Here is a 27156-nt window from a genome sequence, read left to right as displayed (position 1 = left end):
GATGTATTTCTGAGCTCATCTCCTGGGAGTGATCCCCAGCAGGATGTAGAAAGCAAAGTAGTGGCCAGCACTTTATTTCAATGAAATTAATGAGCTGGGAGAAGAACATAATGGAAAAAGCAGAGATGACTTTCAAGATAGCTCCTGACATTTTAGACTGGTTGATTTGTGTGCTCTTATCATCAATAATCTTTATGTAGACAAGAAACAGGATACTCATCCAAAGGTTTTCAGTGGTAGCAATATGGATGGGAGTCTGGAGTGCTTTTGTATATTACAGCTTTATTTAGATATTAATGTTTTTTGACAGTTCAAACTAGGGTATTAATGGCCTAAAATTAGAATGTTTCTTTGCCTTTTTAAATTTTTTTATTTGTTTAAATTTATTTTTATTTTAAAGTATATTTTTTTGATTATGTTGTTACAGTGGCCCCAGTTTTTTCCCCTTTGTTCCCCTCTGTCCAGTACCCACTTTCCCTTCAGCTATCCCACCCCCCTTAGTTCGTGTTCATGAACCATGCATATAAGTTCATTGGCGTCACTGTTTCCTGTATTATTCTTAACTTCCCCCTGTCTATTTTGTATCAAACAATTATGCTTCTTAATCCCTGCACCATTTCCCAATTTCTTCCCCTTCCTCCTCCCAGCTGATAAGCCTCCAAATGATTCCATATCTATGATTCTGTTTCTATTCCGGTTTGCTTAGTTGGATTTTGTTGTTATTTTTTTGATTCATTTGTTGATAGTTGTGAGTTTGTTGTCATTTTAATGTTCACAATTTTGATCTTTTTCTTAAGCAAGTCCCTTTGACATTTCATATAATAATAGCTTGGTGATGATGAACTCCTTTAGTTTTACCTTGTCTGGGAAGCTCTTTATTTGCCCTTCCATTCTAAATGATAGCTTTGCTGGATAGAATAATCTTAGTTGTAAGCCCTTTCTTTTCATCACCTTGAATGCTTCTTGCCAGTCTCTTCTTGCCAGCAAAATTCCTTTTGAGAGATCAGTTGATAGTTTTATAGGCACCCCTTTATAAGAAACTCTCTGCTTTTCTCTTGCTACTTTTAAGATTCTCTCTTTATCTTTAATATTTGGCATTTTAATTATGATGTGTCTTTCTGTGGTCCTTTTTGGACCTAGCTTGTTTGGGACTCTCTGTGCTTCCTGAACTTGTATGTCTATTTCCTTCACTAAATTTGTAAAGTTTTCCTTCATTATTTTCTCACATAAGTTTTCAATTTCTTGCTCTTCTTCTCCTTCTGGCACCCCTATGGTTCAGATGTTGGCACATTTAAAATTGTCCCAGAGGTTTCTAAGGGTCTCCTCATATTTTTCAATTCTTGTTTCCTCATTCTGTACTGGTTGCCTGTTTTTTTTCTTCCTTATGTTTCAAATCATTGATTTGAACCCTGGTTTCCTTCCTTTCACCATTGATTTTGTGTGGATTTTTCTTTGTTTCATTTAGCATAGCCTTCACTTCTTCCATTATGCATTTTCTGTACTTAAGCATATCTGTCAAGCCTGTGAGCATCTTTATCACCAGTGTTTTGAACTCAGCATCTGTTAGGTTGGCTATCTCCTCATCACTTAGTTCTCCCTCTTTTGGGTCATACTTCTCTGTTTTCTCATATTTACACGCTCCTATGTTTGTTTGCCTCTGTGTCTTAGGTAAAGTTGTCACTCCTACTATATTGAAAGGGGCAGAGCCTTAGGTATTAGTCAGTACAGGGCAACCTGTTTCACCACATTGTGGCGCTATGTGTGGGGGAGGGGTCTGAGAGGGAACAAGGCCACTTGCTCAGCACTAGCCCCTTTTCCAGGTACTTCTCCCACCTCTGTATGGGACTGGTGCTCCTCCAGCTATTGCCCTGGCCATTGTTCCCAGAGTGGATGGGTCTGTGGATGTTCTAGGACTGTGGGGGCCCTTTAAATAAGCGGACTCTGCTGAGAGACCAGCAGTTTCTTCCTCCTCCCCAACCCCCACTCATTTGCACAGTCAAAAGCAATGATGCTCTATTTTCCCCAGCGCTGAGACCATGAGCTGCGCAGTTTAGTCTGGTGCTGGGAGTGCTCCCCAGGTATCCCTCCTGACTTTTTAAAATGTATGAGTGCGATTTCTGCCAGCCTGCCACTGCCGCTGCAGCTGCTGCCCCTGCCCCTGCCACTGCTGCCACCACAGCTGCTACTGCACCGCATCCTCTCCGCCCCGGCTCCACCCCTCCTACATGTTTAGGTGAGTATTTCTTCTTTATATCTTTGTTTGTTGGACTTCCATGCAGCTTGATTTTTCTGGAACTTCTGGTTGTCTCTAGTTTTGAAATAGTTGTATTTCTTCTTAGTTGCAGAGGAAGATGCAGAATGTCTGTCTAGGTCTCCATCTTGGCTGGAAGTCCTCCTTGCCTCTTTTGATATCTCCGAGAGAGAGAGGTACGTAGACTCTCTTACTACCTATTCAAGATATTATTATTTTTTTAATTATGAGAAACTGAAAAAAAGAATACAAAAAAAGAGTTGAGGCTCTCAGGCTCTGGCCTAGGCTAGGCCTGCTGGGCCCTGCTATCAACAGCATGTTTGTTATTTTCTTTTTAACTCTATTTGCTATTCTTTTGTTCAATCTTACAAACACGTACTATGAAAAGCCTCATACTAAGCCATCATAGAGAAGGACACAGGTGAAAGACACAGCTTTATCTTCTTCAGGAACAGATGGTTCCATGAGGCAAGGTCAAACCATCAACTTTATCTCTGTATTTCTAGAAACGAGTCCACAGAAAGTGTTCAAAAAAATATTTGCTTAATAAGCAAATGAGTGTTGCTATGAGACCAGGCACATATCTAACAATGTTATAAAGAGTACTGTGATTCATGTTGTAGCACTCAAATATTGCTGACAATATTTGTGGAAAACACTCATATCTGAACACAGCACACAATCTACTTGATGATAAGTAAATAAAATTATAAATTTACAGGAAGTGAAAGTCAATGATAACTTTCATTATCACCTAAGATAAATTCTTATTTCAAACTGTTTTGAAGCTGACTTTCACCTATTGCACATGATGTTGGTCTCAACTACTAATACTATTTTAATAAACAAAATACATTTTAACCCATAATCTAAGGCTTAGTTTGCTACTTCTGTCTGGTGGAGACTATTATATTCACATGTTAAATTTGAAAAGCTACTATGTTGTAGATCTCTCTGTGCAATGTTGATTTCATGACTGTAGTATTGAGCTATTCTATGGGGATTGAAGACATTTTCACAATATAAGCATTTTAAGTATATTTGATACTGAAATTCAAGAGTGTCAGCAGGGTGATTTAACCAAACAATCAACAAAAACCAGACACTTAAAACCAACAGCACACTATAACTCCTTGTGATGGTCTTTTGAAAGGTTATATTTGTGAGCTGGTAAACTTTGCTTTTTGTAAAAGGTCAAGTCTCCTAAATTACAGACTTCTGTAAAATGATTAATTAAAGAGATTTTAGGCTATCTAATTAGGGTTAAATTTTTATTGATGTAATTTTAGAGAATCCAATTAAGATTAAATTTTTCCTTTAAAAGAAATATTCTTGGGCAAGAAGGATATTTTAACAAGTTCTATCAATGATTTGTAAATTTGAGCCATATTTAAGCAATCGTCTATAGAAAAAGAGGAGTAAATGAAAATCACTCCATATCTTCCCTGTGCCAGCCTTTCTTCTGTTGCCAATATCGTCATCTTTGGAAGTCTCTTCTGTTTCCTCATCTGTTATAGGAGGAAATTAGCTTGGGTCAGTTGTCTACAATCATACATATCTAAACTCCTTATTATAAGAATTATTTTATACTATTCCTTAACATGCAAAAATGAAATGCAGAAGCACTACAATATCTTTGTACACATCATTTAATGGGTCTCAATATAATACCCTCTCCATGATATGGGGGATAAATAGAGGGAAATTTATTTATAGTTAAATAATATGTATTTTATATAAAATGCCCAAGCACAGATACACTAGAAGACAAAGTGACACTGAACCTACTTATAATGGGTTAAATTTACATTTGAGAGAAGTGAGTAGTTCAGAAGCCACTTCCTACAAGCAACACACAGAAGTGAAAGCCCAGGAGTCCTAGTGTGAACATTAGAATAAAAAAACCAATGTTTGGATAAGTAATAATAGACCAAGCTGATTTGTAGATGATAAGAGAAGGACAAAATAAGAAAGTATGATACTTATTTGAAGCTTTATTTGCTGTTTCCTCGTAAAATGTTTATTTAATCTTGATGGTTTCATGGCTTATTTTGAAAAGAAAAGTGTGTTGGCAGACTGAGTGAATTAGTAATTCAAATACCCTGGGGAGGTAAGAGCACTAGAGAGTGCTGGAGAATTTCTGTTTTGTTTTGTTTTTAATAGTGTAGTCAGGAGGCTTCTTTGAAGAGGTTCATTTGCACAGAGAACAGAAGGAAGCAAGGAAGGTCACGCAAAGCAGAGGAAGTGCAAGCAGTTGCAAGTTCAGCCCAAGACGACTGCAATAGCACGCATAGGCCAAAATGAGAAAGTGACAGAAGCTAAGGTCAGAGAAAGGAGATCATGTAGGTGACAGCCTCGGTTCCCATGCCGTCCCCGCTCCCACCACCTGCTTGCAGCTGTCTGGGAGTTTCCCATGATAGTGAGGAGTGTCAAGCAGAGCTCCATTTGGCCTTGATCAGCTGCACGATAACGACTGAATTCAATAGTGCCTTTTTCTTTCCCCTATAAAACAGCCCCCTCCTTCCCTAGGACCCTGGAGTTGGGCCATTCGCAGCATGGCTTCCTCCTCGCTTGCTAATTTCCCTCAATAAACTTCTTTTCTTCTGCTCACTGTGTCCTCATGGTTCTCTGAGCAACACCGTCCTTACAGTAGGGACTTAAGAGCCACTGAGAGGACTTAAAAATAATTTTTATCTTAGTGAGACGGGAAGCCTCTGGAGATAGTGACCTGAGTAGTAACATGATAAGACTTATCATAACAAAAGCCTTTCTTTCTTTCATTCATTCATAATGAATATATGCCAATTAAATATAGAATATAGGGGGGTGTAAGAAAAAAAAAGTAGGTAGACCAATTAGATCAATTAGAAAGTTATAGAGACTTTTGGCCAAGTTAGAAGCATAGGTAGACACACTTTACCTCCTTCTACAATTATGAGAAGGATTACACCTATTGCAAAACAAAAAACAAACAGAACTACCAGAAAATTGAACTGCATGGAAGTCCAACAAACAAAGATATAAGAAAGCAATACTCATCCAGACAGGTAGGCAGGACAGAACTCAGGCAGAGAGGATGAGGTGTGGCAGCTGTGGTGGTGGGAGCAGTGGCAGGAAGGCAGTGGTTGCAGCCAGCTGTTGAAAAGAGCAGTCACACATTATAAAAGCTGGGAGGGAAACCTGGGAAGTTATCCCAGTCCCAGGGAAGACCACGCAGTTCACGGTCCAAGTGCTGGGAATATAAGGCTTTAATGCTTCTGGCTGTGAAAACCAGTGGGGGCTGGGGCAGTGGAAGAAACTGCCAGTCTCTCACACAAGTCGGTTTAGAGGCCTTCGGGTCCTAGAATGTTCACAAACCCAACCACTCTGGGAACCATCACAAGGGCAACAGTTAGAAGGGCACGAGTCACATCTGGGAAATGATGGAAAAGGGGAGAGTGCTGAGCAAGGAGCATTGTTCCCTCTTTGACCCTTCCCCCACATCCAGTGCCACAAGGTGGTGAAATGGGTCACCATGCACTGGTGAATACTAAGGCTCCACCCCTTACAAAGTAACAAGTACAAGAGCTCTACTAAAACACAGAGGCAAACAGAGAAGGCTGGCAAGTTGAGGAGAGAAACTATGACCCAAGAGAGGGAACAGATCAAGGTTGCAGTGGGAGAACTAAATGACAAGGACATAGCCAACTTAATAGATGCAGAATTCAAAACACTGGTGATAACAATGCTCACAAACTTGGCAGACATGATTGAGTACAGCAAATGCTATAAGGGAAGAAGTGAAGGCTATGCTGAGTGAAATGAAAAAAATCCACGTGAAACCAATGGTGAAGGGAAGGAAACTAGGGTTCCAATCAATGATCTGGAACATAAGAAAGAAATAATCAACCAGTACAGAATGAAGAAAGAAGAATTGAAAAAAGACAGAAGAGGCTTTAGGAACCTCTGGGCCAACTTTAAATATACCAACATCCAAATTTTAGAGGAGCCAGAAGGAGAAGAAGAATAGCAAGAAATCGATAACTTAGTTGAAAAAATAATGAAGAAAAACTTCCCAAATTTGGCAAAGGAAATAGACATATGAGTCCAGGAAGCACAAGGAGTCCCAAACAAGCTAGACCCAAAGAGGACCACACCAAGACACATTATAATTAAAATGCCAAAGGTTAAAGATAAAGAGACAGTCTTAAAAGCAGCAGGAGAAAAGAAGAGAGTTACCTACAGGGGAGTTCCCATAAGACTGTCAGCTGATTTTTTAAAAGACGTTTTGCAGGCAAGAAGGGACTGGCAAGAAGATTCAAAGTAATGAAGAGCAAGGATTTACAACCAAGATCACTCTATCCAGTAAAGCTATTATTTAGAATGGAAGGGCAGATAAAGTGCTTCCCAGACAAGGTAAAGCTAAAGGAGTTCATCATCACCTAGCCCTTATTATATGAAACGTTAAAGGGACTTATTTAATAAAAAGAAGATCAAAACTATGAACAGTAAAATGACAACAAACTCATAAATATCAACAAATGAACTTAAAAAAGAAACCAAGCAAGCAACTAGAACAGGAATAGAATCACAGTATGGAAATAATATAGAGGGTTCTCAGTGGGGAGAGGGTAGGAGGAGAACGAAGGAAAAGGTGCAGAGATTAAGAAGCATAACTGGTGTGCAGAAAATGAGCAGTGTGATGTTAAGAACAGTATAGGAAATGGAGGGGCAAGTGAACATATATGCATGACCCATGGGCATAAACTAAGGAAGGGGGTTGGATTGCTGAAGGGAAAGGGAGGAACCAGGCAGAAGGGGGCAAAAGGGAAAAAAAATGGGACATTGATAACAGTATAATCAACAAAATATACTTTAAAAAGAGGGGGGAAAAGAAAGCTTTAGAAATTCTTCAGGTGAGAGATGAAGGTGGCCTAGACTTTAGTGACAGCAAAAAAGGAACTGAAAAGTGGCTGAATTTTAGATATATGTATGCAAGGTAGAGAGTAAATAGGAGCTGCTGATGAATTGGATGAGGGAGTAGGTGAAAGGGAAAAGTCATTACTAAAATCAAGACTTCGCTTGAGCAATCTGAAGAATGCACTAGATATTTACCGAAATGGGAAAACTTAATGAGAAGCAGTGCTGTGTTTAAAAAGGAAAACAGGAGATTAATTTTTGGCATGCCACAATGACATGCTTTTTAGGCATGCCTATGTGATTGTGAGAAGCAATTAGATAAGGAGGATGGAGTTTAGAAAGAAGTCTAGACTGAAGATATACTTAAAAAAATTTTTTTGAGTATAAAGAAGATATTTAAAGCAATGAGATTGCATGGGATTATTAAGGGAGTGGATGCAGAGAGAGAAAACAGAGATCAAATGGAGTCCTGAAGTTAATGAAGAGGATCTATTCATGGAGATTGAGAAGAGCAGCAGGGGAGTAGAAAGGGAATCAAAACAGAGTGGTATCCTGGGATTTAAGTGAAGAAATATGCTTCCAGATCAGCTGTGTTCATGGATTCTGGCTGATTAAGATGCAGACTGATATAGACGATTGAAATTAGTAACAGGTCTTTGGTGACTTTGACAAAAAAAAATGTATATGGAATAGTGAGAATGGAAATCTTAATTTGGTGAGTTCAAAAGAGAAACAAAAGTTAAGAAAGCCAATGTAGACCCTCTTTTGAAGAATTGTTCTGTAAGTGTTAATAAAGGAGTAGAGTAGTACCCAGAGGAGAAGAGAGGCCAGGATAGTTCTTTAATTACATTTTTTTAAGATGCAAGATTACAAAATGTTATATGTAGATAAGAATAAACTTCTAGAAGAGTACTGTACAATAGAACTCTCAATAGAGAGAAATATTCTATTATTTATAACTGTGCTATCTTACACTGTGACCACTAATCACATGTGGTTATTGAGCACTTGGAATATGGCTAATATGATTGAGGAATTGAATTTTAAATGTTGACTGTTGTTAATTAAGTAGTTGCATGTATTGGTGGTTACTGAATTGGAGAACATAGCTGTAGAAAGAAAAGAAAGTTGTTAAAACAGAACAGAGAAGGCCAGGTGCTGGAGTTATGACCTTGAGTGAAAGGGATCTCATACAAAGGTAGAGGAATTGGCCTTGATAGGGGCATGGGCAGTTGATTCATTATAACCGAAGGTATGGTTCAGATACAAGCATGCTGGTAGATGTGGTGGTGGAGGGTTACAGAATTTCTCTTCTGATTGCTTATATGTGTTCAGGGAAATAAAATATGTGTTTAGTAAAATTGCACATGGCAGGACTAACAATGCACTCTTTCACTTGTGCCTGGAGGAATACAATAGCCAACTCCCTCGGCCTGTTCTTGCATGACTGCGGCCAGTTTAGCCTACTTTCCTAATCCCGCTGACCTACTAACACTCCTGAGGTTCTGAGCAGTGTCATAGGATCACCTAAATAACAGCTACCCAGCAGATTAAACCCCAAAGGCAGAAACACATTCTGCTTCTCTGAGTTGTGTCATGAACTCAGTGTAATGGTTCTTGGAAGGAAGACAGGTTGTTCTGGGAAAGAAAAAGCTCCTAGTTTATGTGGCTCACAATATAAGCCTCATAACAAAAGGAGAACACTTTGAACTTTGTGAATAGGCCCAGACAGTTCTGTAGCCCCTGAGTTTCTTCACCTCTGCTCATTTTTGAGCCGCATGACCTGCCTTGAGGATTGCCCTGTGAGCTCGTCCTCCATGTCCTCCTTCCACAGCCGAGGTGAAGAACAAGGCTTGGGACTTCATCTCTACCGGCTTCATTTCACATCTACTTTCCCAACGAACTTTCCATAAATAACAAAGAACTTTGTTTTAATTTTACTCCAGTAAATTTATTTTCTACTGAGCCTGTTATTATCATCACTTGACAAGATCGTCGGCAGCCGTCCGTCTCGAGAGACGATGGTGTAGCTTCTTCAGAGTCTATCTGCACCGCCAAGAATGGCTGTGCAGTCCGACTTGGGAGTGACATGGTATCTGTCTCCTCCCGTGTTGAATCGACATCTTGCGATGACGCTGAAGCTACAGAGCCTGGGCAGGGTAATATGGAGGGTCTGCTGTTGCCCATGCAGCAGACCCCCCCTCTCTTCGCAGCTGAAGGGTCCAAGGGAAAGACGGAGTCGATACAGCTTGGCTTCAGGTGCGCCGCAGGAGTTGCCGGTGTTGACTACAACGTCAAACCGCCTTAGGGACTCCGGCTCCGGATTTTCTGTCGGGGTTTACTCCCTTAGCCTTTCCCCTGAAGAGGTATGCCGCAAGGCAGCGGAGGTTTTTTGGAGTCAGAGTTTTCCTTCTCTGATGTACCCTGACTGGAAGATCGAACCAGCGACACTTAGCTCGCAGGCCGACGCTCAATCCACTGAGCTAAACCAGCCAGGGCAAACTTGACAAGATAAAGTCATAATAAATAATAAAGCATCTTCTTCAGTATAAGAAGATGGCCAATGATAGTAGCATGGCTCCCCTAACATTCGACATCAATGAGGGTGGCAGACAGCAGGGGAAGGTCCTGTTTCCTAACAAGTTCTTTTATTGAGTTAAATCCAAAATGACTCAGCCATTTGATGTCTTTGGTGCTTAAAACCACACTATGGAGTCATTCACCAAATGTTTATTTTGTGACTACCATAGACCAGTATAGTTTACACATATCCATTTTTGAAACAGTTCAGAGTTTCAGCTTTCTGTTTGTTCAAACAAAAATTCAAAATTAAAAAAATCCAGAAATATTTTAAAAAGTGGACCTCAATATTTCTAATGCCTGATACCTGAAAGCAGGGATCAGACAGATATTTTTTTGAATGTCAAAAACATTTCTTGGGCTTTCAGGGTAAAGCAGAAGTTTTACCTTTGGCATACTCATTCATTTTGCTATGTGGTACATCTTCTAGATATTTAACCTCATTTCTGGCACTTACTTATTTTTTTTCTCCTTGGGGTTGCTCAGATATTTATAAACAAGCCCCAAAATAAAAAGTCAGAATATTAAAATAATACCCTGTTTAACATCTTAGAAAAAAGTTTTATGGGAAAAGGTATTGCCATATTTTATATTTTCTCCTCCCCCCTCTTCACCTCCTTCTTATTCTTCAGTTTAGCAGTTTCCCTTGGTCGACAGGGAAATATGAGATTCTGTTTATGGCAGTGATGGTGGTAATGGGAGTCCTTCAGTTAAGGAAAAGGAGCTGTTGACATATGGAGCTTTGAATTAAGAAAAAAATTGAGTTTTATGATTTTAAATTAAACTCAGAGTTGGGGCTTTATTGCCAGAAGCAAGACATTTGTGTATAAATGTCTCTGATCATTCTTTCTGGTAAATCAATGTGCTACTTGGAGTTCATATTAGGAACTATATGCAGTACTGATTTGAATGTCTGTTGTATCCATATGGTGACATTGTGTGCTAGGAGAGAGAGGTACGAAGGTAAGTGGTCCATGATCCCTGTGCTGAAGGAACTCATCATTTAGAATGGAAAATAAAAAGTTTATTATCTATATTATAAAAGCCAAGTGGTAATATAATATACATTATACATCGAAGGCTTAGAGGAAATTATGAGGTAACTGAAGTATATAGAGATTAGCTAGTCTAAGATCACACACCTATAGGACTTAAGACTTAACCTACACAACTTATGAGATAGCTCTTGATATTCTGGAGAATCACACACAAAAAAGAATGACTTGAGGTTAATGAGAGCTTCTGAGGGGAAATCACATTTCACTTAGTCTTGAAGAATGAGCTGTAAGCTATGTTTCCTAGGCGAACAAGACAGGTGAGAATATTTCATGTACAAGAAAGAGAAAAGAGAAATTGTCAAAGGGCCAAGAACAACATAGAAATTCTTGATATCTAATAGGTCAAGCCATCTCTTCTTATTTCTGTTCTATTAGTGTTCTGTTGTACTTAGATAATTGACCATGGAAAAAAAAATAGATTCCTACATGAACATTTAATATAAGAGAGGTAGTAATGCATATTGGTATAGGAAGGTGCAGGGACAATTAACTGTTTGTATGGAAAAAATTAAATTGGACTCCTTATTACATGTTGTGGTGCCTGCCCAGATTTTTCCCTTCAGGATGGGGCATCAATTCCCCAGCTGCCAGGAATATTGCTAGCTGAAAGCTCACAGCAGAATCCTTCCTTAGCAATTTCTCTGGGCCTAAGAGCTGTCTTGCTCAAGGCTTTGTTCCTTCCCTAAGAATGGTCCACCTTAAAGACTGGTTGATACAGAGGTACAAATCTATCAATACAGGGCATCACAGAAAAGTCATCCCAGCTTCACAATTCCTCATGGGATCTGCTGAATCCTCCACTGAATCTGCTCTATGGTTCAAGTTCAAGTTCAAATTCATCCTCTGTCCAATCTTGTTTCCCTCACTGTTTTGTGGGCATTGTTCCTGAAAGCATTTGCCAGTAAGTCACTTGCATACAAACCACCACATCAGAGACTGTTTCCCAAGAAGGTCCACCTATGACAGACCCCTCATCCACACTATATCCCCAGATCAATTCCAGGAAAATTAGAACAAAGGTACAGAAAGATTAAATAATTTGCATAAGGCCACACACCATTAATAGAGCTGGGATTGGAATCTGTGCTGTCTGGCTCTAGAGTCTCTGCTCTTAATCATTAACGGCAAAGAAAATAAACCAACTCCAGCTGCACAGAATATCATGGATGAATCACACAAACATATTGTGGAACAAAAGAATTGAGAAACCAAAAATGCAAACAGAATAATTCCTTTTTTATAAATTACAAAACCAGGCAAAATGAGCTACATAGCTTAGGAATGCACACATAAGTGGTAAAGGTATAGAGGAATAAGGAAAGGTAAAGGAATGATTACAAAAAAGAAATTAAAAATAAGAAATAAAAACCCACACACAAAACAAAACAAAGCAAAGCAAAAATACCAGAAGTGGTAATCAAAAGGGGCAGAGAGGGATTGGGAGTGGGAAGGAGGTTCTGGTCATGTCTTATTTTCTGATCTGTGTGGTGATTACACATTTGTGCACTTTATAACATTTTAAACCATAGGTATTCATTCTTTTTCATTTATTCTGTGAATGTGACACATCTCACAATTTTTAAAAATAGAAAGTATAAAGAAAATCGTAGTGAGAGGGGAGGCGACTACAGGGGACCTTCCCTGGGAAGGTCCTGCCAAGGGTGAGGATCACAGAATTCTGTGTGTGTAAGGTTAATGTACACACAGAGTTTTCAGCCATTAACCATAAAATTTTGCAAGAGACTTCCCAAGCTGTCTGGCTTTGAACAAGGAACTCTGGAGCTCTGGTGGTCCATACAGAGAGGTGTTGATTCTGATCTCTCCCTAAGGAGTTATGGAGGGCAGAACTACCCACCTCCCTCTGTGGCTGTGAGGCCCTTGCTTTTATCTGCCTGAACAATTTTCTCTGCTGCATGCCTTTAGGTGCATCAGCATGAATTGGTCTGAAACGAAACTCATCATCAACATGATAAGTCTTTAAAATTCATTCTTTTTTCCTTCTGGAATTGAGTTCATACAGGCAGAGGTGACAAAATTGAGACAGACCACTGGGCTGTTAATCTGAGTCCTGTGAAAGACCTGATTATCTTGCAGGCAGCACTTCCCTCCAGAACTGCTCTCTGCTTTCCCTCACTCCTCTGTGATTCAGCACGTAGAGATTCGGAGATAAAGGGTTAGTAATGCAGCCAACAGGAAAGCAACCCCTAGCATTCCTGAGAAAAAGTATAAAGGGACAAAGCAGCTTTGGAGTAGAAGAAAATAGTTGGAAGAAAGTGTATGAGCTTCCTTGCCTAACTTTAAAGGAAGACCAACTGGGTGAACAAGGCCAACAGCTGTGACTTTGCAACAGAGAAATGTGTGACCAAGGCAGTGGAATAGGGTGCAGAAGCCACTTTGGACTCCTGAGCTTGTCCCTCCTTATAGTTTCTTTGCAGTTTTTTCAGCTATTTGTCAGAGGCCTTGTGGGATAAAGACTGTGCACTTCCCTCTTGTCCTCGATAGGGACATAGTTCTGAGGCTTCACATTTTTTTGGTTTACCCTCTCTATAAGTATATGTCAAGCATCAAATTTCTGAGCAGGACTCTGAGAGGCACAAAGAAGACAGTTCCTTCTACCAAAGAGCTCATACTATGGCTGAGGATACAGACAGGTCAATACGTAAGGATGTTGCCAGGCCTTACTCAGGGTCTGGGTTAGACACTGGGAATGAAAGTACACATGATCCTTAACTTTTTTTTTTTAATTGTTTTTCTATTACAGTTGTCCCATTTGACCCTTATCTTTAAGGAGTTTACCTAGATGTTAAAAAAGTAACCAAGACAGATAAAGATTGTTGTTTATAATGTATAACTCTTTATATGGATGGGGTAGGAGAGTGTTAGGCTTGGAGGAAGATCTGAAAAGGAATTCTAGAAGAAATAGTTGAAGAGCTGAGTTTTGAAGAGAAATAGTTATTATAATTTTCTGTTTTATTATCTTTTTTTTTAAATGTCTTTCTATTTGTATATATGTTCTCACAGCTTTCATAGTGGTGTTTTGAACCCAGCAAGTGCATAATAAATCGAGAGAACCTTTTAGGGAAAAAGACTGAGGTACAGTTTCAATAGTTAAGGCTTCCAAGCAAGACATCTATGCATAGGGTGTAAACATATATCTCTTTCAAGTATGATGTCTTTGGGCAATTAATGGAATGACATTTTAGTTTAAGTCATTTTATGATAACATCAAACAACGGGACATGATAAGAAAAGTGGAGACTCATGATCTCAACTTCTTTGATTTTTCAGTGGATTTTTGAAAAATTGCAGTCTGAGGTAGACCCACTGATAGTTTAGGAACATAACTCATCACACTGACATTTGTCAATACACTTAACCTGTTTGGTTTTAAGGAAAAAAAAAAATTTTTTTTTTATTGTTGAGGTGAACAGCAGACTTAAAGTTGTTTATCGAAGAGATTATAAAATGTTGGAATGTCAACAGCAGGAAATTCACTTCCCAATTTGCTTGGCACTTAAGAGGCATTGAATTGCTCATTAATTAAGAGATGACAGTGTTATTATTTCCTGGTGGGAGATTCTCAGGGCAGGAAAAGGCTCAATACAAGGTGCTGTTCATATTGTTTCTTGGGATATGTTTCTGAAAGTCTGAAGTTTGAGTTAAACTTATAGGAACAAATGTCATTGAATTAAGTAGAGAGAAATCTGCATGATAGAATAAGGCTGTGGAGTCACACAATGGTTCTGAGTATCTGCTGTGCTTGACCTTTATCTACAACTTCCTTCTCAGTTGCACTAACTCAGAAAATGCTGCTTCATGGGATGAGGCCCCCTGTCATGCCTATGACTCAAGCAACTGAAATATTAGCCAAATAAGATGTTGCACAATTGAGGCTCTTCACTCATAGCACATACAATTTTGAACGTAATCATCTGCAGCCTCGGATCTGCCAGCCTTGAGAGCACTAAGAGGAGCAGAAGTAAAGCAAGAGAGGGAACAGCCTGACCTTGGCTGCAAAGGGCAACAGGATGTTGCACACTCAAGGTCATGCTGTTTTCCTTCTTCTATTGATATGGCAGGTCCATGACAAATTTATGCAAATATGACATGAAAAATAATTTCCTGAAGACAAGTTCTTTGTGCTAAATAGACTATGGTTAATATTATCTTACTTTAGTGTTTAGTTTTCCTAATTTTCCCATAAACTAGAGCCAGAAAATGTTTATTTCACAGAAAGGTCAAGACCAAGACTCTACAAAGCAGGGCTGGAAGTGAGAGAGGCCCCGGGGCAGCCTGGGGGGGGGGGGGGTTTCACTGATGTCTAGCCCTTTCTCTCCTATGTTCTCCCATCTCAGAGTGCCCCGGGTTCACATAAAGAATCGTAATTAACAGTTAAACTTGGGAACTGAGGTGCCTGGAACTTGAGGGTGAAATCACACCACTTCATTCAAGCTCCTATTCAAAAAACTCTCTTCTTGACTAGTAGGGTCTGAACACTGACTTTCTAATGTAAAAATGCAGTGACCATTAATACATCAGAAAGAAGTTTCATTAAAATAAAATAATATCCAGTAAAAATTGAGTATTTCACAAGAGGAGAATTATAGTCTCCTGGTTCTATTGTTGGTAAAAAGTGTTTCCAGGGTCTTACATACAGTCCCTGAGTTCCACCTGCCTTACTGGATGAACATGCTGACCCCAAAGCTCTGTCATCCTCCACCAGGCTGTCCTCAGCTGGATGGCTTCATTTTTCCCTGAGTATTCTGCCACCTAGTTTTACCCATCCAGGGAGCTCTCGTGGCAGAGGGTGTTTGTCCTCATTGGGCTGATTGGGGAAGGTGGTTCTTTTGACACTAACTAAGGATCTAAAAAGAAAGTGTTCAAAGACTAAAAATTTATTTCTTATGGACTAGCTGTTCCATCCCAAATGTCCTGGACTGGTGTAGTATTCTGTATCATGAAATTACTATATGTAAACTCCAGGGAGAAGTTTCAGTGACCAACTCTGGGGCCACTTTTATTGTCCCCACCCTATTTCTACCAGAAACAGTTTTCCAATCAATCACCAAAGAAAATTGGTGCGCCCTGGGGTAAGGTGTGTTAAATTATCCTAGGTGAAGGTGGAAAGGGATGCTATTTTACAAATGGAAGGGACCTAAAATGTAACTACCCCAACTCTCAATTTTCTGCTAAGCGAAGAGAATTCGGAGAAGTCACTCATTTAAAGTTTCTTGGTGGTGGTAATCAAGACCCTGATTTCTCTTCCTGGGCACTATTAACTATAGCATAATGTTTATCATATTAACATTATTACAAGGGCCACAATAAAGTGCATTCAATCTAACAAATGGTTATTGATTCTCCACCATGTACTACTTCAGCTTACTACATGCTAGTCGCACACCGAGGTGCTCAGTGCACCCATCAAGACCCTGCTCTTCCAGAACTCACATTTACTGGAAAAAAATTATTTAAAGAACACTATTTGCATTATGGTTATGGCCTTTAGTAGTCGTACTGCCCAATGCAATAATTTTCACAGGAAACGACTAGCTGAGAAGTTATTTAACAAGGGTTTGAACATGTTTGTCTTTTCTGATATTTCAATTGAAAATATTTTGGCTGTATGAGTGTATGCCTCAGGGTAGCTCTCCCATTCTCTAATTCTGAGGTGTGGTCAAATAATTACAACAGGAGGTGAGTGAACTACGTAGAAGGTATGTGAGAAGGGCAGTTATTGGAAGAACAACTAAAAAAGTGAATTGAATTAATAATTTAGTAATTTCTCAAAGAGGAGTTATTCATGTAATCAATATATGCTATGCTAGATATTCCTCCTTTGAGAGGAAAGACCCAGCTCTTGACCTGGACCTTTACAGTCCAAATGGGAAGACACCATGATATGGACAACTCCTGAACAACTATTCTAAATTTAGTAGTAGTTTAGACTGAGAGTCAATTCATTGTTATCTGGGATTTCATGTGAAGTCAGTTGGAAGCCTACTCATGAGAAGTAGAATTTACTCATTAAAATAATCTAGACTGAGCACTACTATGTGCCCAATACTAATCTAGACAATTAATATTCCCTTGTAAACAAAACACTGATCACATTTAGTAGAGGCTTGGTTAATTACTTTGACAGACCCCAGAAGGGATCATATCTTATGATGCTTCATGACACTTGAGATAGGCTAGGTGTCTGCCACAAAGTGGGTTAGTCCCAAGAATTGTATGGAAGACACATTATGAGAAAGTAAGGATGAGGGCAGGAAAGAGCATATGATTTACTCCTGCAATTTAAAACCTGGTCTTAAACATTTTTGTCAAAATTTTCTAAGCCAAAGTAATACTCTACAACCCTAGGACACTTTTATTTATGAAAACTGCTCCATGAAGAATAAATCACCCTTTTGTCATATATTAACTGTAAAGGTGTGGGTATATATCTGGGCCCTCTATTCTGTTCTATTGATTAATATGTCTGCTTTTATGTCAGTACCATGGTGTTTTGATTACTATGGCCTTGTATTGTAGTTTGACATCAGGTAGCATGATTCCTTCAACTTTGTTCTGCTTTGTCAAGATTGCTGTGGTTATTCAGAATCTTTTGTGGTTCCATATTCATTTTTGGAATATTTATTCTAGTTTTGTGAGATATACCGTTGATATCTTGATAAAGTTGCATTGACTCTATAGATCGCTTTGGGTAGAAAGGATATTTTAATAATGTTAACATTAGATAGTCTTTTTATCCATGAACATGGTATATGTTTCTGCTTATTTGTATCTTCTTCAATTTCTTTCTTCAGCTTCTTATAATTTTCCAATTATGGGTCTTTTGCATCCTTGGTTAAATTTATTCCTAGGTATTTTTTTAATAAAGTAAGCCAGTCAGAGAAAAGTAAGTACCATATAACTTCACTTATATGTGGAATCTAATGAACAAAATAAACACAAAATAGATATAGACTCATAGAGAAAGAGAACAGCCTGATAGTTCTAAGAGGCATGGTTAATTGGGGGACTGGGTGAATAAGATGAAGGGGTTAAGCAAAAAACTCAAACAAACAAACTCACAGATGTAAACAACAGTATAGTGAGTACCAGAGGAAAAAAGGTGTGGGAGGAGGTAGAAGAGGATGTGGGGGGATAAATGGTGTTGGAAGGAGACTTAACCTTGTGGTCGTGAATAGACAGTACAATATATAGATGATTGTTTTATTATAGCATTGTATATCTGAAATCTATATAATTTTATTAACCAATGTCACCCCAATAAATTCCCTAAAAAAATTAAAATTTTTAAAAAAGAAAGATAAAATAAGAATAGATCACCCCAGTATGGCTGTATGAATGGCTCTGAAAGAGGGAATGGTGGGAATGGTGTATGGGCAGTCTGCTGTACCTGGTCCTGGAGAGCTGGTCAATTACCTTTTTAATTCTGTACCTTAGCGGCTTTGCAAGAGACAATTATGTTCTTGGAACCTCAGTTTCCAATTATCTAAATACAAAAAATTTGCAAGCTCTAAATTGTTATACTGATGTGATTACGCATAATGATGTCTAGATTGTTCAATTTTGAGACTATAGCAGAGCAAAAGTTATAGAAAGGGTAAAAATTCAAATGTGTATTGAAAATCTGCTTTGGGAACAACAATATGCTGACGTTTTTGTGGTCCTAGGTATTTCTTTTTCATATCAGTCTTGTAAAGATAGATTATTAGTTTATTTTATAGATAAAATACCTGGGATTTACAGAGTTACCTAGAGCCCCATAGGCAAGGACAGGCTTGGATTCTAATTCTGAACAATGTGATTTCATACTTGTGCTTCAGCTGGGATAAGTGGCTGCTCATACACAATAAATAATATTATTTGAGAATCTCCTAGGTAAGTGTTTTACTAAAATGCAATTTTCTGCATAAAGAAATAAGAATACTTTATGGTCAGAGGAACCTTTCTGAAACAACGATCATTTATATATTTTTTAAAACATTCTTCTGATTTATCATCATCCTTTCTGAAGATGGGAAACTATAACTGAAAAGTTCCAAGGAGGATTAAGGATTTAGCTGGAAGGTGACATTTATTTAGATTACAATTTAAAAAGAATTGGTGGATTATTCATTTCAGAAGATTAATTGGACCTATGACAAACTTTCATAACAATATCTACCATGTGATGGTATTTCTTTGTGTCCCAGTGCTGCCAAAGGGCTTTATGTTGTTCTCATTCTTCCTAGCTCCTCTCTAAGTGTGAAGGGCTATTATTTCCCATGTTACAGATGAGAAGGAGACAGAGAAATGCAGGGGTGAGGTTACAATCCAAGGAGGTCTGCTGATTCCAAGACAGCAACAGAGGGATGCTGATGGGAAAAAAAAAAAAAGGGGGGGGGGGAGATTAGGCAAGATTTCTAAGTATTCGGTCCACTCTGATGAAGATCTAGTCTTTCTGACTTCCACCATTGCTTAAGTTATTCCAAAATGTGCATCCTCATGTTTACTATGACAAATGTAAGAACATTGTTTTCATGCCAAGGTGCTGAATGAGATTTACGTAATTGTAAAAAGGGAAATAAATATTTTAACTTGTTTTGAGGAACAACTACTCATACAATCAAGAATCCTTGAATTTCAGTTGTGGTGTTTTTGGCAATTGGCTTTCCTTAGTCTAGGGTGACAGAACAGAGCTATAAAAAATAAAAAGCTTGAGGCTTTTAAAAAATATATATAAAAGGACTTTTTCTTTTTTTTTTTTGCTGGGGATAGTGAATAAAGCTACATATTATTAGATAATTCTTTAAAATGAATTTTCAGTTTCCATCTGATAATTTAGTTTTATTTATTTGTGGTAAGAATAAATGTTCTCTATTATTTAGTACTAATTGTGTGCTAAGTTCTATCTGAAGGCTCTATGAATATTAACTTAATTGTTTATTGACTTAATTCACAACCATATTTTGAGGTAAGTACAATTGGCATTATATTTTAGACCATGAAAGGAGGTGTGAAAACGAGATATGTCCCAAGTTCACATTGATGGCGATATTTGGAAATGAGTCTTCAACCCAATGTTATCTGATGTCAGATGTTTGTTTTTAACCACTATTCTATAAGTTTTAAGCAGCATCTTTATTACATCAATGAAATAGATTTCTAGTCATGTTGTTATATATAGAGTTCAAGACCCATAATAATAATGACAACACTTTCATAACACCTGTGTTAAAACACTAACTCCTCAAAACAATACCATCGGGTAGTTACCCTTTTCATTTGAATTTTATGGGTTAGCCACTAAACACAGGGATTCAAATCAGTCATTCTGCCTCCCAAAGCCATATGCTCTTAAACCACAATTCTATTCTGCCTCTTTGAGTTTTTAATTTAATTAGTATGAACTAAATATATGTCTAATTCTTTTAAAGAATTACTCTGCATCTTAAAAAATTATACACATATCCATTTCAGGCTTTTATCAGTTCTCTAACTTTTATATTTGCAATATTTTTCAAATAAAATCTATAAAACTGGTATAAACTGTCTCATATGTCTTAATCACATAAAGACAAAGATTTTCCATGCATTGGTAAAAACTCTAACTCAGTGAACTCTATAAGTCATAGGTCTTTCCTTTCTGGAATTTAATTTGCTTAAGTGTACTGTTAAGAATTGCAGAAATAACATCTCAGATGTCGTATCAAGCAAGTACAGCCTTGAGCTCAATGGAGGGAGAACAAAGGAAGGACCAAATGACCTAACCCTATGAGGAAGGAGCTCTGGTCCTGTCCTTTCCTTTTCCCATAGCAGAAATCATAACAGTCCTAAGTGGAAGACAATTGGCAGTCCCTAGTTCTCAGAACTGTTGGTCTGCCAATGACAATGAACATTATTTATTTTGGACAAGTTATGTTTGAGGTTTCCATTGCTTTCCAAGTGAGATATCAGGTTGATAGCTTGATATTCCAGTCTGAACAACTAGATATTCAAATCTAGAGTCACTTGATGTCATGTAGAATTAATTAGTGAATATTAAAGGCTGAGAGCTTAGAGTCAGGGAGCATTAAAAGGCAGACAGAACTGTGTTTTAGTCCTAGCTCTGTCTTTCACCAGTGAGATCTAGGCCAATGTTTTTCATCTCATTGAGCTTCAGTTGCTTCCGTTGTGAAATGGGGAATTATTTAACAGATATGCATTGAATGCTTACAATGTTCCAGGATTCAGATGCTGGACACAGCCATGAACAAAATATACAAAAATACTCACCTTAGTTGAGTTTGCATTCTAGTGTGAGAGGGCAATGTGGAGAGTTAGGTGATAAACCAATGAAAAGATGAAATATATAGGATGTCAAATGCTTCTAAGTATCAAAGGGAACACGAAAGCAGTGAAGGTGTAAGGAAGTACGTAACTGTTGGGGTAGAGGTGGGAAGCTGAGGATGGTGGAGAGTTATAGCAATTGTTTTCTTAGAGCCATGATGGATAACAGTCCAATAAAAACAAAAACAAATAATATATTTTCAACATTCTGTCTTTATCCTTAAGTCAGGTTGTATGTGCTATTCAATGGTATGAAGATAAAACATAATATTATGATTTTTAATCTTTTAAGGGCATTCTTAATTATTATCTGGGACTAAAGAAAGATTAGTGAAGACCCTTTAAGTGGTTCAAAATTGGTCCAAAATTCCAAGCTGAGCTACACTTCAATTTGAGTTTATGCAGCAAAAGGAAGCATGATTTGTTCTTTTCAAAAAAGAAGTGAAAATCTGCCTTTTATTTGTGCACACACAATTTTCTAATACAATGCTTTAAGTATATCCATAATATTAAATCACAAAAAGAATTAATTGAAAGAAAAATGAAATATGTAATATTGCTGTTTATAGGTTTCTGAAGGAATAAAGTATTGTTCCAGATATTTTGCAATTCTACAATAAAAAGGTAGCTGAAAAATTATTTGCTTTTTTTTGACATTTCTTATTTCAGTGCATATTATTAGGTTGTTCATTTTATTTTATTTTTTCTTTTAAATAGCAAATGATTCCATTTTATTTATTTATGTATTTATTTATTTACATTCAACTCTATTTTGTGTTAGTTTCAGATGTACAGCATAGTAGCCAGACAATGATATACTTTATACAGTGATCTCCTACCCCAGTATTTCAAATACCCACCTGGCACCATACATAGTTATTACAATATTATTGCCAATACCCTCCAAGCGTGATTTATCCTGAGTGACTTTTGGAAATTTACCAACTTGCAATGTGAAGAACATTAAATGGAGATAACAATTATGCAAAATAATTGGCACTACGCCTGCTACAAACAGGCACTTGGAAATGTTACTTCCTGCTGCTCCTCCCTAACCCTCTTGCTTCACTCCTTGAAAGCCCTGAATCATGAGTGCTTAGCTATGTTATGTCTGGTTGTCCCGACTCTTCCACTTCCTGGAAAGAATGCCTTCTGATGTTGACCCTAAGCATCTTCTTGCTTTGCCCTTCTCCTTTTCTCCTTTCTTTAATACTTCCCATTAGGACATTCAGGTCATTGAAAGTACTTCAGTTCTGATGTGATAACACCTAGGCCACAAGGAACATAAGATATGCTAAATAACAGTTTAAAATAAGAAAAAAAAATTTTTAAAGAATAAAAAGAAAAAAATACCTGAGGTGTCTTAGGCCTTTGCTAATCTGATATTAGAACTAAGATGTCAAGGAGGACGGCTCTTTCCTTTTGCACTTTTCAGCACCAGCCCTTGCTTCTCTAATCAGTATGCTTGTTCTTTGAATGAGAGCAGGTGAGTCCTCTTGCTTCTCCAAAGCGATTCCTGGGAAAAAGTCTTCACCCACCTCAAAAGTAGCTGTGGTGTTCAAGTTGTGATTTTAAGCCTCAGGTTGACCCTGATGTTGAAACAAAAACAACCTGATGACCTGCTTCTGTGAGAAACGCTCACAATAAAGCACTGGGACACAGGATTTCAGCAGTAACCGAGGCAGTTGTTTATTCACAGATCTGCAGGTCCGGGCACAGCCAGATCAAAGGTGCATGCGAAAAGATTGAGCTGGCTGTTTTTATCCTAACACGAGTAAAGGTCCCCTTCCCCCGCTCCCCCTCCTTCTCCTTCCCCATTTCTCCATGCTGGATACTCTGGAGTTACAATCTAACGCCATTATCTAAATTAACTGAAGGTGAAAATTAACTCAGGGTGATCTGGTTATAGGTCTGTCTTCAGTTCTCCTTTGAAATTTCCCTAACTTGTTTGCTGGGGCTATCTGGCTACATTTTCCCATTTTCCCTGAGTTTGGTGATGACTATCTCTCTTCCTTTTGATCTCAGATAGACTGTTTTTAGAAGCATTTGTGCTGAGCTGCAGAATGCCCCTTTTCTGATTTGTAAATATGCTAATACTGTTAACTCTGGCTCAGAGACCTTCTAATTACATTTGCCCTTTGTTGCTAATGATTTTCTACTGGTTTGGGAGTCACTATTTCCTTCTCCCTTATATTTCTGCTTCCTGTCATGACCTTCCCTAAGTTCTTGGGCAGCTCTCTTTCCGATAAGAGACTCTGTGCCAAACTTCCCATGGTATCTTTAGGTCCTAGTTGATTTTACATATCTTAATTGGTTTGGTATCTGGTTTTGCTTACTTGTGACCCTAGGTTTCAGTTTGCTGTTTAGATTTGTTATCCCCTGGGGCCTAAATATGACCCTCATCGTGTTTCTGAACTTAATGCTATTACATCAGGGTTCAGATGTTTGTTTACTTGCTTCAGTTCCTTATTCCATTCCTGAACTTTGATTTGGAGGAAAATGTTTGTCCCTCAAATTTTGTCCCTTAAGCCTGTTTTCTTATTCATGTTTTCCTTCAAATGACATTACTGGCTGAAATTTTCTTCTTCAATATTCAAAATCTAGTTTAATTGCTTTCTCTTTCAGGAAGCCTTTCCTAATTCTCTCAGAGTAAATGTTTCTCCTCTTCGCTCCAATATTTTCTGTATCTTGACATGTCTCCAAGTTTCCCTTAAAAGTGAAACTGTCTTGAGAACAAGGATTTTCTTTTCAAGCCTATGCCTCTGCAAAGTAGTATCCTTGATTTACTGAATTGAAATACTGGCCATTCCACTATTGTAATGCCTTATAGGTGTCACAGTTCAATGACTGGTCACAGATGTCATCTACACTGGAGCCATAGGACATATGGCATATAAGAACAGGCCTGTTTAATATCAGGTTTTGTATAGTCAAGTCCTAAACTTGACCATTATTGCAAGGAGATTAAAAAAAGCACACAACTATCTCTAAGGTCAGATGCAAAGGACAGGATGCAAGTTGGAATAAATTTCTGAGAAGACTTGAAATCGAGCTGTATGCAATCTTGGATGACACGGATAAGATGCCCTTGGATTTGCTTTCCAATTCCAATAAAATACAAATAAATCTAAAGGAACTACTACTTTTTACAGTGAGCAATGCACTTAATTAAGTCATGTTTCTAACTTACCACTCCATAAGAGATTTATATAAATTCACAACACTTCTCTAGTATCCTTCAGTAAACCAGCTGTGGTGTGGTAAAAAGAGAGCTTAGCTTGACTTGGAATAAGGCAGTTTGATTTAGGATCTGGCTTTGCCCTACCAGATATGTGAGCATGGTAAAATCACTTAAATGCTCTTTTCCTCATTTTCCCCTACTACCTGCAAAACAGGAGAATAGTAGATCCTGCTGGTGCCTATTCCCATCCTGTTTTCTGGGCTAGTGCACGCAGTCCCCAGCTACTAGGAGTGCTGGCTGATAATGGCTCATAGTTGTCACCTGGCAAGGAGAAATGCCCTTGTCTGACATTTTCACCCCTCCCTCTGAGAGTTCATTCTGTGAGTAGCTGACATTGTGAGGGGGAATAATAACACCTCTCTCAAAGGATTGTTAGGATTAAGTAAGATAGCATATATGAAAATGCCTAGGATGCTAAAGTGAGTGTTGAAAGTTTTAAAAAAGGAACTGAAAAATTGTAGTGTAGCCTTATATTGTTAATCTTTATAGTTAGACACATGATGCTAGGGTACAGTCATTACCTTTTACACTTTCTAGGTCAGAATTCTGGGTGGGATGGTTGGCATATCTAAATGACAGCACTTATTTTCTCATACATGTAACAAGTTTTCTAAATCATCAGAAGAAAAGTTACCTCATGGCGGTGCAATAACATGTAAGAGAAGAGGATGTTGTTTTCTATGTCTGTCTTTCTTAACAACTTCCTGGAAAACTACAAATATTCATACTTTTAAATAAGTAGAACATTTGAGATGGCTGATTGCTACTCTCAACCAATGGCAGCTGGTTTAAGATTTGGTTTGATTTAGGTCTTTAAAATAAGCAACTATGAGCAATTCTCTCAGCAAATGACAGTGGTAATATAATAACTGCACTATTTATTGACTGCCTTTTGCGTATTAATTACTTTACATGCACTCATTATATTGGTTAATCCTTCAAGGTAGTTATAATTAACCTCAAATTTACATTCAAGAAAATAGAGACTTTATCATGTAATGATGTGCTAAAAGATCACATTTACTGACAAGTGCGTCAGAATCAGGGATGGAAGCCAGGTTTGTCTAACCATGCAGTCTATGATTTGTAGAGCTAAATTAGGGCTGCATGAGGATAAGTCAATGTCTACATTTTTATTTTATGTTAGACCAGGCCTAAACACAGAATGTGGAAGAGGGATGAATACCATCAGAAGAGTTGCTAAAGAAGGACTATCATTTACTGGTGAATCATAACTTAGAAATTGAGTGGTATAATTATTTCATAAAAGATGAGAAGGGGGGGAAACATTAGTGATTGTCCGTAATACTTATACATCTCACAGCCTGGAGAATGAAATTCTCCCAACCCTCAGAGGCAGGATTGCTCAATTTTTCACTGCCATTGTGTGTATATGGTTCAATGGTAGAAGAAAGATATGGGTAATGGTAGGTTTGACAGACTCATTGGCTGCAAAAGGTAAACACAGGCTGCCAAAAGTGGGATCAGGTTAACCTGAGTTCAGGAAGCTAAGTAAAAATGTTATTGCTAAAAAAGAAATATTTCAAGTCTCCCATGAAATATTTTTGGCATTATCTCTTTTCAGTGAAAGTGCTCCAAACTGGTTACTCTTTGAGCAATGTTGATCATTTTCTCCTTCAAAGATGGTACTCAAACCACATAGTACCTGCTAATGTGAATCTACTCTGAAAACACATTTCAGAAGCACCAATGAATGACTCATGAAAATTCTTGCTGGAGTCACATTAATTGTATTTTTTAATAATTGCTCAGAATTCAAGATGCTAATAATGATTGCTTATTAAAGTATATCTGAGCTGAAGATTCATTCAGCTGACCTTTATTAGATGGATTGTAATCTTTTTCTCTTTTTTTCATTTATTTTTATTTTTTCCTAAGTCTGCTCAAATTATCTGAAGCTAAGGGAAGAAATGTCAATATGACACCACAGTAAACTGAAGACTAGCTGACCTAATAGGGTAGTTCAAATAAATAACAAGTTTAGACTGAATATGGAGATTATTGAAAACTTTCCTGGTAATGTTTGGTTATATTTTAGACTAGTATATTTAAGCTTGGTTTTATAATAGCTTATGTATCTCAAAGATGTTATGATTTTAAGACAAGAATTCATACATCAAAAATTCTTTTCAGAAATATCCAGTTTACATTTTTTGTAGAAAGAGATGGCACAAAAGCAAACCACATCATGACCTTGTTATAGTGATACTCTGAGAAAACTGCTCGACTTGAGGAACTTTAACGGCTATGGCATTTTCTTTTTTAGGCAGTTCCCTCAAACAAGACGAGCACAGCTGTGGTTCCATGTGTGAACTCATCACTAGGACAACTGCAGAAAGGAATGATGATGATGACTAACTCCTGGTTTAGTAGATGAGAGAATCATGTTCAAAGGAACTGAGTGGCTTCCTCAAGAAACCCAGGACATTTCAGAACCCAGTTCCCTGCCATTCCAGCCAGTTTAGACCACCTGCAAAGTGCTTTAAGAAAGGGATGGGGGAGGAGAAGAAGGGGGAAAAGAAGGGGAAGGGTCTAATCAAGGAACTAGTATAAATGACCCATAGACATGGATAACAGGGTGGGGATTGTTTGGGGCGGGGGCAGGGAAGTGGAGAGCAAAGGGGGGGAAATTGGGACAACTGTAATAGAACAATAAAAAGGAGGGGGAAAAAAGAAAAATATTGACTAAAATCATTTAATAAGTTTAATTATTAGCCTTTAATATCACAGGACAGACTCCATAATCTGAGGTTAATCTGGTCTGGTAAACATGCAATTTTAAT

The 27156-nt window shown here is 37.9% G+C and overlaps 1 long non-coding RNA gene across 1 annotated transcript; it reads left to right on the top strand.

Annotated features, from left to right (window-relative positions):
- The first annotated feature begins 2044 nt into the window (after positions 1-2044).
- Positions 2045-26869, top strand: LOC150019985 (uncharacterized). The gene is made up of 3 exons (XR_016509314.1): positions 2045-2233; positions 2340-2427; positions 26640-26869. It is a non-coding gene; the product is annotated as an uncharacterized LOC150019985 (long non-coding RNA).
- The last annotated feature ends 287 nt before the right edge of the window (positions 26870-27156 follow it).

Source organism: Furipterus horrens, unplaced genomic scaffold (assembly GCF_987537825.1).
Source record: "Furipterus horrens unplaced genomic scaffold, mFurHor1.1.pri manual_scaffold_2, whole genome shotgun sequence".
Taxonomy (NCBI): Eukaryota; Metazoa; Chordata; class Mammalia; order Chiroptera; family Furipteridae; genus Furipterus; species Furipterus horrens.
This window is presented reverse-complemented; position numbering and strand designations above follow the sequence as displayed.